Source organism: Euprymna scolopes, chromosome 30 (genome assembly GCF_053919585.1).
Source record: "Euprymna scolopes isolate OS-2025 chromosome 30, ASM5391958v1, whole genome shotgun sequence".
Lineage (NCBI taxonomy): Eukaryota > Metazoa > Mollusca > Cephalopoda > Sepiida > Sepiolidae > Euprymna > Euprymna scolopes.
Window position 1 is genome coordinate 97,994,711 of NC_136511.1, and position 13,548 is coordinate 98,008,258.

The 13,548-nt window shown below is 33.0% G+C and overlaps 1 long non-coding RNA gene across 1 annotated transcript in view; it reads right to left on the reverse strand.

Annotated features, from left to right (window-relative positions):
* Window positions 1-325: 325 nt before the first annotated feature.
* LOC145254549 (uncharacterized) overlaps window positions 326-13,548 on the reverse strand; it is an 80,700-nt gene continuing 67,477 nt past the window's right edge. Inside the window, exon 4 of the long non-coding RNA XR_013863767.1 lies at window positions 326-332. This is a non-coding gene — a long non-coding RNA (uncharacterized LOC145254549). The remainder of the gene's footprint in view (window positions 333-13,548) is intronic.

Below are 13,548 nucleotides of genomic sequence, written 5' to 3' on the forward strand. Positions count from 1 at the left end.
GACTTTTTTTTGGGGGGGGGGATTTTTTTTTAATTTATACTTATTACGACATGAGACGTATATATACGTACTTAATGTACATCATGTTTTAACCTGAAATGTGTTGGTTTAAGTCATCACTAAGGCTAAGACAACAGCATATTCTTTTCCTTGTTTTGACGAGTGTGTATCCGTTGATGTCTTATATGTTTTTATATACAGTGATGTGGTTCTCGGTTGATTAATTGTGTCTAACTGCGTTGGGTATATACTTGAGAGTCAAAACAATGAAAAGAATATGCTGTTGTCATAGCATTAGTCATCACTAATCTACACAAGCACCGATTCATTTCCTGAAAACAAAAACAAAAAATACATTCACTTCTGTTTTTGTTTTTTTTTTGTTTTTTTTTTTAGTGATTTTTTAATTTAAAGATCTAAAAATGTGGCGACTTTTATTCTGAATCGAAATTTTATTTTCGAAATCAAAAAAAAAAAAACGTTTGGTACAGATTACTGTCGGATTCAATAAAGACTTAACTACCCCCCCCCTCTCTCTCTCTCTCTCTCTCTCTCTCTCTCTCTCTCTCTCTCTCTCTCTCTCTCTCTCTCTCCTTCTCATGATAGTAAAATCTGAATCCAGGAAAATCCGATAGTGTAGAGACATGTTTTAGCGACAGTGTCACTTTTCTTTTTATTGACAATCAAATGTCCAAATTATAGTATTCCTTTCTGGTAATTAATTTACGTTATATGATTTTGGGTTTTCTCCAGAATTCTCCCAATATTAAAAAAATACATAAAGAAAGAAAAATAAAGAAAAAATAAAGAAAATTCTGTAAAACGCACGTACCCTTGATGAAACGAAAATATCATATTCCAAAAATCATATAAACTGATCAAGTTGTTTTATTTTTAAATAATTATATACTCATAAAAACATAACTCATTAACAGAAGAATCACAGTCTTGTAGCCATTGTGAAAACAATCTAAAAATCAAAGGGCGATAATCCTAAAATAATACTTATTGGATTTACTGTCGTAATGCCCTCGATTTCCCATTATCCGCTTAAAAATTATTTTCTTTATAAAAACTACTTGATCAATTTATGTTATTTTTGGAATATGATATTTTCATTTTGTCACAACTATGCATTTTTCTTTATTGTTGTTTATAGGGGGAATTCTGGACAAGAACCGCGATTTAATAAAATTTAAGTAATGATTCGGAATAGAGGCCGCTTCGTTTATACACCACTAACCTAGGAAATTACCGTTGGCAGCTGATGACGGATCAGTTTATTTCAAATTAAATTGTTATTAATTAGGATTGATTTTCGCAATTGAGATTGTTACTCGAATCATCTCTATTATATCTTTTCATAATTGTCTTTTATTTATCATCATTGCAATCGGATTTCTTGACAAATCATATCAAATTTCAGCCATTTTTAATCCGCTAATATGAGACGAAGCGGAATTTGGGGTCATAATTATCACCGGAGACAAAGTCAAATTTAGGAGTTCGATCCCGACACAGGCATCTTCGACCGGCATCTTAAACTTAGGGTTAGTGATTTCGGCTCATTCTAAAGTAATTGTTTCCAGATTGCTACTGCTGCTACTGCCGCTACTACTACTACTACTACTACTACTAATAATAATAATAATAATAATAATAATAATAATAATAATAATAATAATAATAATAATGATAATAATAATAATGATAATAATAATTAGAAAAAGAAGAAGAAGAAGAAGTATGCATAAGTATATTAATATTTTTTAGAAAGCTGTACATTCCAAACTTTTAAAATTGACTCTGAATCTAACTTTACCATTGCAGGGAGATGCCAATAAATAAGAAGCTATCCTTGCAGTGAGATTAATTGAGAGGGAAATCGGTCGGCGGATAGGGGGGGGGGCTTTAAGCCGGTAAAGATTTAGGTGAATGTTTAAGGGGGAATAATTGAGATCTTACTTTTCCCACACTCCCCTCCACCCGAATTCGAAATTTGTATCTCCACATACTTTCTCTCTCTCTCTCTCTCTCTCTCTCTCTCTCTCTCTCTCTCTCTCTCTCTCTCTCTCTCTCTCTCTCTTCTCTCTCTTTCTCTTCTCTCCTCTTTCTATCTTTCTCTATTCCTCCCCCTAACCCTCACGCCCAAATTATATTGTCCTTACTTCTCACTTGATCTGCTCCCTCCAATTTCCAATTTCTTACCCTAACCCAAACGACCAACCCTCCCGCAGTAGCTCGCATCCCCTCCCTACCTCGACCGCCCTTCGTCAAGGCTGCTACTGCTGTTGTCGTTTTTACACTGATCTGTTGCTGAAGAACTTTCTATGCTCGGGTTTAGAACAACACGCCCCCACCCTCATTCTCACCTCCTTTGTTTTGCACGTCATCCTCTATTGCACTCCCCCCCCTTTCCCAATCTACACTGGTTTTCGCGCACCCACAGCCACAAAACAACGCACTGTGTTGTTTCCCTTGCTGGTGATACTGAATATCCTCTTTGGTAAAAGATCCCTACTTCCGCCAAAAGAAGAATAAAATATTTACATACTAGTAGACGCACCCGACACTGCCCGGGTATCAAATATATTGAATATTTCCATATTAGTCTTATTTGGATTATTCAAATTACTATTCTCATCTTCAGTGTTATTTTCACAACGTTTCAGTCAATGTAAACGCCGATCTTTTTCAACTGTATTTTGTCGAACTCGGGAATTTTTCTGTCAAACTTGGGATCTGCACAAAATTTTCGACTCATCCTTGCTCAAAAACTCGTGGTATAGTGAATAAAGTACTTGGTAAAAATCAATTGGAAAATTACATGTAGGTTGAAGGTTCAATCCTCAGTGCGGGTAGCACAATTACGAATTACTTAGTAATGGTTGACGGGACGAGAGCATGCTTAGCAATGTCAGATGCCGCCATTACAAACTAGTGAATAAACATTTGATTATATAGACTCTCTCTGTTTCGAAGCTTATAATCAATATGAAAATGTAATTTCAAAGCCTAATTTTATTTTTCAATAAAATGAGCAAGGACAAAATTTTAAAGGTTTAATCGAAAAAAACAATATTTTTTCATCGGTTTTCTTTAAAAAAAGATTTCACGAACTTCAACGAATTTTAACTTCATCCAAATCTAATAAATATATGCAAATGCCAAAAAATCACTTACCTGTAAAAACAAACAAACAAACTAATCAATGGGTGCTTCCATTCTTCATTTATAAGAATTGTCCATATTTATATTTTATATTCCATGTATTTTTTAATAAAAGGATTTTTTAAGCAAGGGTCCCAGAAAATCACATTTTCGCAACTCGTTATCCGCCATTAGACAAAGCGGTGTTGCTTCGACTTTTACACTTGTCAAATACAAATTAGTATACATGCATACAAATTAGTATACACACATACAAATTAGTATACATGATTACAAATTAGTATACACACATACGAATTAGTATACACACATCAAATTAGTATACTCACATACAAATTAGTATACACACATCAAATTAGTATACTCACATACAAATTAGTATACACATATACACATTGGTATACACACATACAAATTAGTATACACACATATAAATTGGTATACACACATACAAATTAGTATATACATATGCGTATTACAGACTACACACATACAAATTAGTCGTATATGTATATAACACATACAAATTAGTCGTATATGTATATAACACATACAAATTAGTATACTAACATATTTCAAGTTTAAAATGTTTGGGATACATTTTAAAAGTGATTAACTGCAACTAGAAAATGTGTTTAGTTAAAAATAAGATGTTTAGTAGAAAACGAATCTGATTATAGGTTCTTGAATGTAGGGCATTCTTTTAATGGAAAAATGTAATTGAGTGTCCCAAGCAAAAACAAAATAAATAAAAATGGCAACATGAATCCAATTAAAGAAGATTTTTCTGGCAAAGAAATTATCCAGTCATGATCAGCAGAACGTAGTGATCTTCTTGTGGGAAGACGAAAGTTATCACTGAAGGATTCCAAGAAATTCGGTATATTTTATAAAATTATTCTGGCATCTGATTGATTCGTTTTTTTAATAACACGAACGTCGGAAACAAATTCTAAAAAACAAAAAAAAAAAAAACTTACAAACAGTTTTGCATGTTAACCTAAATAATAATAATAATAATAATAATAAAAACAGTATAATAATGCGTTATTTAATATTGAATATTTCAGAAAAAATTATATACGATGGGAAATCTGCACATTAAATAAAATTCAGACAACAAATTACTAAAGCGGATGTATTTCAACAACAACAACAACGACGACGACGATGATGATGATAATGAGGAGGAGGAGGAGGAGGAGGAGGAGGAGGAGAAGGAGGAGTTTGTGCCAAAAGTTTGGAATCTAAGTGACGGACAAATGCTATCAACAGAAGCAAAACGTTTTTTTTTTCAACTTGCCGACATATTTCTATTACTTTTGCGCACGCACAAATTCATTCATAGATTGAAGTGTCGATAGATCAAATAGTAGGGAATGCGACTCCAGCGCTAAATGTTTTAGTTTCGATTTTACCTGATGATACCCATATCATTTCTTTTTTTAATTTTTGAGGTACAATATTTAATAGAGAATTAGCTCTGTAATAATAAATACGAGATCTGCCCAAATTAAAATATATTTAAGTGTATTTTATGACCGGACAAGGCTGGGCGCCCCCGCTAGTTGTAAATAAAATATCCTTGATCATGTTGTCATATTGGGGCCAATCTGTCAATCTCTTAGCTTTGCACTTTTTGAACCGCGGTATTATGCAAATGTTGTATAAAAATCACTAAGTTTTTTTTTTGTTTTTTGTTTTACCTTTTCTTAGTAATTTCGGATTGTAAAATATCTATCATGAGAGAATGAAATAGTTTTCCGAAATTAAAATGATTTTCGTTCGAATATGTGCAGATGATATTGCTCACCGAATGCTTGATAAATACTGTGCATCTACTTTTAGAGGTATTATCAAATAATACATACGTACGTTTATGTTTCCAAGGTGTAGATTCGAAATGTAATTGAATACTACATTAAATATCAACGAAATACGAACTTAATTAAAATATCATCCGAGAGACGTGTTATGTTTTTATTGCTGTTGCTTTTTGCATAATAAAGTAATTTAAGCTAACGCTTGTTTTGTTTAAAAGTCAAATGGAGTTTTAAGTGTGCTTTTCAAATTGTGCAATTCGATGCAGTATATTAAAAGTAACATTTTCTCGCTATCTCACCTTACATATTCAGATATTTGTCAAGAATCATTCGTGTTTTAACCACTCAAATACAGGGCGTTGCTGCCGAAATTATATATATATATATATATATATATATATATATATATATATATATATATGTGTGTGTGTGTGGGTGTCCATAAAGTCCGTGTGCATTTTAAAAAATTTATAACTTTATTTCTATTTGCAATAGAAATAATCTGTAAAATGGATTTGAAAGAAGTAAATCTATATCTTTTAAGCTTTTATTGAAATTTTATTTAACTTTCCACATGCCCTCCATCATTAGCAATGCAAAGGGTTATAGGATTTTGCAGTTCACGAGAAACATTTGCCAAATGATTTATATAGTAATGCCTGAAATCACATTAGTTATTCTAGCTTTCAAATTTTCCAATGAACTAGGTTTGGTTGCATGCACAATTGTTTTTACATGTCCCCATAAAAAAATCTAATGGAGTCAAATCTGGCGAACGTGGAGGCCAATGAAATGGTCCACCCCTTTCGATCTATCTGTTAGGAAATTCCTGATTTAGAAACTGTCTAACACGCCGAGCAAAGTGACAAGGAGCTCCATCTTGTTGAAACACTGTATCACCTTTCAAGTTTAATTGTTCAAGTTGCGGAATAAAGTAATTCTGCAACATATCTAAGTAGCTGTCACTATTAATAACACGATATTCAAAAAAATATGGCTCTATGGTTCTATTTATTCCCAAATCACACCACACATGAACTTTAAGAGAGTCCCTTTCATGTTCAACAGTTTCATTTGGGTTTTCAGTTCCCCAAATTCGGCAATTATGCCTGTTGACCTTGCTACTAATGTGAAATGTTGCTTCATCAGAAAACAGTAAATTGCTCACAAATGCATCATCATTACAAAGTTTTTCATTGAACTGGTGACAGAAAGTTAGCCGTGCATAATAATTCTCTTCTAACAACTGTTGATGTAATTGAATTTTGTAAGCTTTTATATGAAGTTTTGTCCACAGAATCGTATGCACAGTAGACTTTGGCAGCCCGAGCTCCAATGATGCCCGTCTTACAGACTTTCTTGGACTTGCAGTAAAGGATTCTTCTATGGAAGCAACACTTTCGTCACTGACACATGGGCTTCCAGACCGTGGTTTATCATGGACAGAGCCTGTCTCTTAAAAGTTTTTCATCCATTTAACAATGGTGTTCGTATGAGGCGCTTTTATATTGTATTCAATTCTAAACTTTCTTTGTACAGTAATAGTAGATTTCAACTGAGCCAACCAAAGGACACAGTTGACTTTTTCCTCAATTGAAGCCATGAGATCAAATTGATTCTGAAAAACAAAAGAAAATATTTTTTACTTATTTTTTACTTATCTAAAAATTGTTACGAATTTTGTGGTGAAAAATTATTCAATAACTATACTTAAAACTAGATACATGAAACTTTATAACATTTTTTACAGATTATTTCTATCGCAAATATGAATAAAGTTATACATTTTTTAAAGTGCACACGAACTTTATCGACACCCTATATATATATATATATATATATATATATATATATATATATATATATATATATATATATATATATATATATATATCCGTTAGCATCCGTTGTTATTTCCTTATACCGCTTTCGTTTCAACTAGAATAGCATTCGAAAGTTATCCTATGATATGGATACTCATCTTAAGTGTTATTTATAAACCATTTCGGTCAATGTAGCCTTCGACCTTATCCAGGTGTATCAATCTTTTTGTTGAACACGAGAATTTTTGTTAAACTTGATAAAATTCAGTTGTAAGTTACATTGTTCTGGATGACGGAATAAAGAGTTTCGTTCGCAATTCCATTCAAATTCCCAAGTTCTACAAGATCGACGGAAAAGTTGTGAAAATAAAGATGAGAGCACGATTGTAAGAATCCAAATAATACGAATTATTAGTGTTCATCTATAAAACATTTCGACACATAAATGATCACGATAACTAATCAAGTATTATACTACAGTTGTTAAAATATAACAAAATTTATTGCGGAAAATGTAGTTGAGTTTAATTGAATGTGAATTGCGTTTGTATTTTCAATGCTATTGGCATATCTCTTGTGCTGTCTTGTGATGTCAGCAATGCTTATTTTGTGGTGAATATTTATGAGCATTTTAGCAGCGGTAATTAGCTTCCATTTATTTTGTATTGTGCTATTTTTGTAGTCCGTTTCTTACACTGTTTTCAGTATTAACCAAACATTTTCTGCTGTCTTTACATTTTACAGAGAGTGATCAATATTATCTATCATTTGAAAGGGGTTGTGCATGATCATTAGTTCCTCATCTGTTGTACCATGGAATTATGTTTATTCTTATACAGATAAAGGCTCGAGTGTATCATACTAATGATACATTCTATATTTTGCTTTTTTTTAATTTGATTTCTTCTATATAATTAACTAGCATTTCAGTCCGGCGTTGCCCGGGTGTTTGGAGGTGTATACTGAGCAAAAAAAGGGGGGTAATTTTTTAAACTTTGACCCCTATCATGACCCCTCAAAGTTTATTGTTTTGGTCTCACATCAAGTTATTAAGTAAGATCCATGTGCAAGGAACCTATATCTAAAATTTCAAGTGTTTAGACCGAAAATTGTCGGAGGAGTTTAGTAGAGTTCTTAAAGTTCAAATCGTTGAATTTAGACCCCTCAACAGCCAAATTTCTGGCCGAAAACCGATCACATCGATTTTCCCAAATCTCAGTACCCTGTATATTAAATTTCGCGTCTGTAGACTAAAAATTGACAGAGTTATTGCATAGAGAAATGTACACAGACAGACAGACAGACAGACACATAGACACGTTCACTTTTATCGATCTACTAGCAATGGGTGGCCGGCGTTGCCCGGGTGTTTGGATGTGTATGTTGAGCAAAAAAAAAAAAGTGGTAGTAGGAAGGCAGGCTCGAACCCGTACCGCAAAGGAGGAAAAGAACGGGGTAAAACCTAACGTTTATGCTGTTACGACCACCGTCAAACCGGAATTGACATTTTTTTAAAATTAAGGCTAGACAATCTAAAGGAGAGGATAACTTTAAAAAATATCGGCTAAAAAAGTGCCCCCCCTTATAGAAAAGTGCCTAGTTGAAGGGGAAGATATTAAAAAAGAAAAAAAAATTATTTTTTTTTAACTTTGACACCTATTATGACCCTTAACATTTATTATTTTTGGGCTCAAATTAAGTTATTAAGTTAGATCCATGTTCAATGACCCTACATCTAAAATTTCAAGTGTTTAAACCGAAAATTGTCGGAGGAGTTAGGTAGAGTTCTCAAAGATCAAATCGTTGAACTTTGACCCCTTAATCGCCAAAATTCTGGCCGAAGACCAATCACATCGATTTTCCCAAATCTTAGTACTCTGTATATTAAATTTCGAATCTGTAGACTTAAAATTGACAGAGTTATTGCGTAGGGAAATGTACACAGACACTTTCACTTATATATATATATATATATATATATATATATATATATATATATAAAAGTGAAAGTGCCTGTTTGTCTGTATATCTGTGTGTCTGTGTGTCTCTGTGCGTACATTTCCCTACGCAATAACTCAATTTTAAGTCTACTGACACAAACTTTGATATACAGGGTACTGAGATTTGGGAAAATCGATGTGATCGGTTTTCGGCCAGAATTTTGGCGATTAAGGGGTCAAAGTTCAACGATTTGACCTTTGAGAACTACCAACCTCCTCCGACAATTTTCGGTCTAATCACTTGAAATTTTAGATATAGGTTCATTGGACATGGATCTAACTTAATAACTTAATTTGAATCCAAAACAATTAATTTTAATGTGGCAATAATAGGTGTCAAAGTTTAAAAAATTGACACCTTTTTTTTTTTTTTTTTTTTTGCTCAACATACATCTCTAAATCTTTGGTCAACGCCGGGCACCGATGCTAGTATATGTATAAAAGTGAACGTGTCTGTGTATCTGACTGTGTATGTATCTGTCTGTCTGTGTCTCTGTGTATGTATATTTCCCTGCACAATAGCTCTGTCAATTTTTAGTCTACAGACTCGAAATTTGTTATACAGGCACTGAGATTTGGGAAAATCGATGTGATCGATTTTCGATTAGAAATTTCGCGATTAAGGGGTAAAAGTTCAACGATTTGACCTTTATGAACTCTACCAAACTCTTCCGACAATTTTCGGTGTAAACACTTGAAGTATTAGATATAGGTTCCTTTGATATGGATCTAACTTAATAACTTCATTTGAGCCCAACACAATAAATTTTAAGGGGTCATAATAGGTGCCAAAGTTTAAAAAATTGACTGCTTTTTTTTTTTTTTTTTTTGCTCAGCATACACCTCTAAACACCCGGGCAACGACGGGCACCCATGCTAGTAGATATATAGATTTCAAGATGTTCAACGCTAAATACAAATTTACAAACACAAATTAAAAGTAAAACCAGTACATGAATAATCTTAAATTATTACAAACAAAAGATAAAGAACTACTAAACACAACCAGTATGTTTAGATAGTATATAAGACTTGAAAGTTTTAAAATGTGTATACTAAAGATGAATAAAGACAAAATTGAAACAACAACAAATATAACTGCCAAATAAGGATGTGATGAGGGCAATCAGTAAATGTGGCGCTTATAAATTTTAGGACATCAGACATGAAATCTATGAAGAGATGAAAGAGGCGGTTAAAAGTGAATAAATGAGAATAACAATAGAGTTTCTTGAAATCTATATATCTACTAGCATGGGTGCCCGGCGATGCCCGGGTGTTTAGAGGTGTATGCTGAGCAAAAAAAAAAAAGAAAAATTGTCGGAGGAGTTTGGTAGAGTCTCAAAGGTCAAATCGTTGAACTTTGACCCCTTAATCGCCAAATTTCTGGCCGAAAACCGATCACATCGATTTTCCCAAATCTCAGTACCCTGTATATCAAATTTTGTGTCAGTAGACTTAAAATTAACAGAGTTATTGCGTAGACACACACACGCACACAGATACACAGATACACACACAGACAGACACGTTCACTTTTATAGATATATAGACTAGCATGGGGGCCCGGCATTGCACGGGTATTTGGAGATGTATATTGAGCAAAAAAAAAAAAAAGTGGTCAAATCGTTGAACTTTGACCCCTTAATCGACAAAATTCTGGCCGAAAACCAATCACATCGATTTTCCCAAATCTTAGTACCCTATATATCAAATTTGTAGGCTTTAGAGTTATTGCGTAGGGAAATATACACACAGGGACACAGACACACAGATACACACACAGATAGACAGACACTTTCACTTTTATAGATATAATATATATATATATATATATATATATATATATATATATATATATAGAGAGAGAGAGAGAGAGAGAGAGAGAGAGAGAGAGAGAGATAGGTAGGTAGGTAGATAGATAGATTAAACAAAAATATATGCGTATACGTAAATATATTATGAAAACAATTTTGTGTTTACAGTAAGTTTTTTACGCAAATATGCAAGTATAAATACTGTAGAATATCTGCATGAATACAACTACACGTAATCTATATATCTATAAAAGTGAACGTGTCTGTGTGTCTGTCTGTGCGTCTGTCTGTGCGTCTGTGTGTCTGTTTGTGTACATTTCCCTACGCAATAACATTTGTCAAATTTTACTCTACAGACTCGAAATTTGATATACAGGCACTGAGATTTGGGAAAATCGATTTGAGCCATTGTTGAAAATCCATGGATTAAGGAAATTATATTAACCCCTTCTATATATTCCTTTGTCAAACAATAAATTCTTAAATCGAATATATGTCTCTATATGTTGTTTTTTCAGAATTTAAAATTAAACCACTAAATTTATATATTGCTCTATTCTTAAATATTGAGCTTTTCCTTTTTGGCTAGGATCTCCTTGAAAGTATTACTTTAAGTAATATCTATCAGGATTTTTCATCTGAATTCTATCAGTGTCTTATCACGCTTATATATATATATATATATATATATATATATATATATATATGTGTGTGTGTGTGCGTGTGTGCGTGTGTGTGTGAATGGAAATAATGTCTAAAAAAGAATACGAAAAGTATAAAAGCTCATAACTTTTCTTTATTCGTTTTCAATTGGTGACGTGCAGGAATGCAAAATAATATTATGAAAAAAAAATTTAAAAACTTTTTTTACAGGTACATAATTTTCGACCGATCCTTTAGACTCATCGATGTGGTGAAAGTTATGAGCATACACGGGGAAAACATATATATATATATATATCTATATAACTGGTTCAGCATGACGTCGAATTTTACTCGCATATTAGCAGCATGAAATGTCAAACGTTTTTATGTATGATACGCATATTTGTGGGCACTGTGTGTGTGTGTGTGTGTGTGTGTGTGTGTGTGTGTGTGTGTGTGTGTGTGTGTGTGTGTGTGTGTGTGTGTGTGTGTGTGTGTGTGTGTGTGTGTGTGTGTGTGTGTGTGTGTGTGTGTGTGTGTGTGTGTGTGTGTGTGTGTGTGTGTGTGTGTGTGTGTGTGTGTGTGTGTGTGTGTGTGTGTGTGTGTGTGTGTGTGTGTGTGTGTGTGTGTGTGTGTGTGTGTGTGTGTGTGTGTGTGTGTGTGTGTGTGTGTGTGTGTGTGTGTGTGTGTGTGTGTGTGTGTGTGTGTGTGTGTGTGTGTGTGTGTGTGTGTGTGTGTGTGTGTGTGTGTGTGTGTGTGTGTGTGTGTGTGTGTGTGAGTGAAAAGGTTAACTGCGTGCGATTTTACTTTAGCCCTGACCCAATTTTGCCAAAGAAAAAATGTTCAGTGTCGTCACAACATGAGCACGACTTTGTGAAATGTAAGAGGATTTAGAACATAAATCACATTGCATCATGGGAAAAACGTATTGCGGAAAAAAGAAAAAGATAAGACGAGGAAGAACATAAAAAACAACGCTAACACTAAGCAAAACTAACAATAAATTTCCATGAATTTACTTCTCTTCTTGAATATGCCCATATGGAAAATTCCATGTTAAAGTCGTTTTATTTCAGTTGTTAGCTTTAAGTTGCGCCCCTGGAATTCTTTTAAAACTCTCTCAATCACTTTATGGTCTGAAATTGCTAAACGTGCAAATAAATTATCACATCTTATTCATCCATTCTCAATTCTATCATAATTATGTTTCAAATAACATTTGCTGTCTGTCATGCTTAAGTTTGAGTTAGCAGTTTTTAATTTGTGATGCTTAAGTTCATAAAAAACAATTTTTGTTTGTACTGGTTTAGGATTCTTAAGTTTTTCAATAGCACTTCTTTCGTGTATCATGACCAAAACTAATGCAATTTGAAAGTGAAGTACGACAGACTAAATTTCACATTGACAAACTAAAAAGTATCCTATTCAAACTAAGATCTATCCAGTTTGTCTGTTTTTGAAATTGCATAGTTTTAGTATGTTATGTTAAAGTTTGAAATATTTTTTTGTTTGTCATATACCGAAGTTTAAAATAGCATATTTTTTGGTTTGTCATATACCGAAATTTAAAATAGCATATTTTTTAGTTTGTCATATACCGAAATTTAAAATAGAATATTTTTTGGTTTTTCGAATACCGAAGTTTAAAATAGAATATTTTTTAGTTTGTCATATACCGAAGTTTAAAATAGAATATTTTTTAGTTTGTCATATACCGAAGTTTAAAATAGAATATTTTTTGGTTTTTCGAATACCGAAGTTAAAAATAGCATATTTTTTACTTTGTCATATACCGAAGTTGAAAATAGCATAATTTTAGTTTGTCATATACCGAAGTTGAAAATACAATAATTTATTCGTGCATAGTTTCTTCACAATTACTATTGTTGAATATTGAATTCCGAATAACACTGGATGACCTGATGGAATGAAGAAGCAAGGGGTTGCACTGTTTTGTTTTGCGATTGTTGTTATTGAAATGGAATATTTCGATGGCAAAAGGAATGTATTGAAATGGGAAGATAGTTTTTCGCAAAAAAAGTCAAAATTTGTGTAATAAGAGATTGATTTTGGAATTTTAATTACGTAAACAAAAGTTAAGGTAAATTAACAATACGATTGACCTCGTTGTGTGACGTCAGATAACGAACAAAGAAATGGTTTGTCATATATTCACAACACAGATCAGGCAGAGAGAGTTGGGGAGTTAGTAAGAGTCGAGGCTAACTGGAGTTTCATCACTTGAGGTCCACAGAAGTGTCCGGTAAGC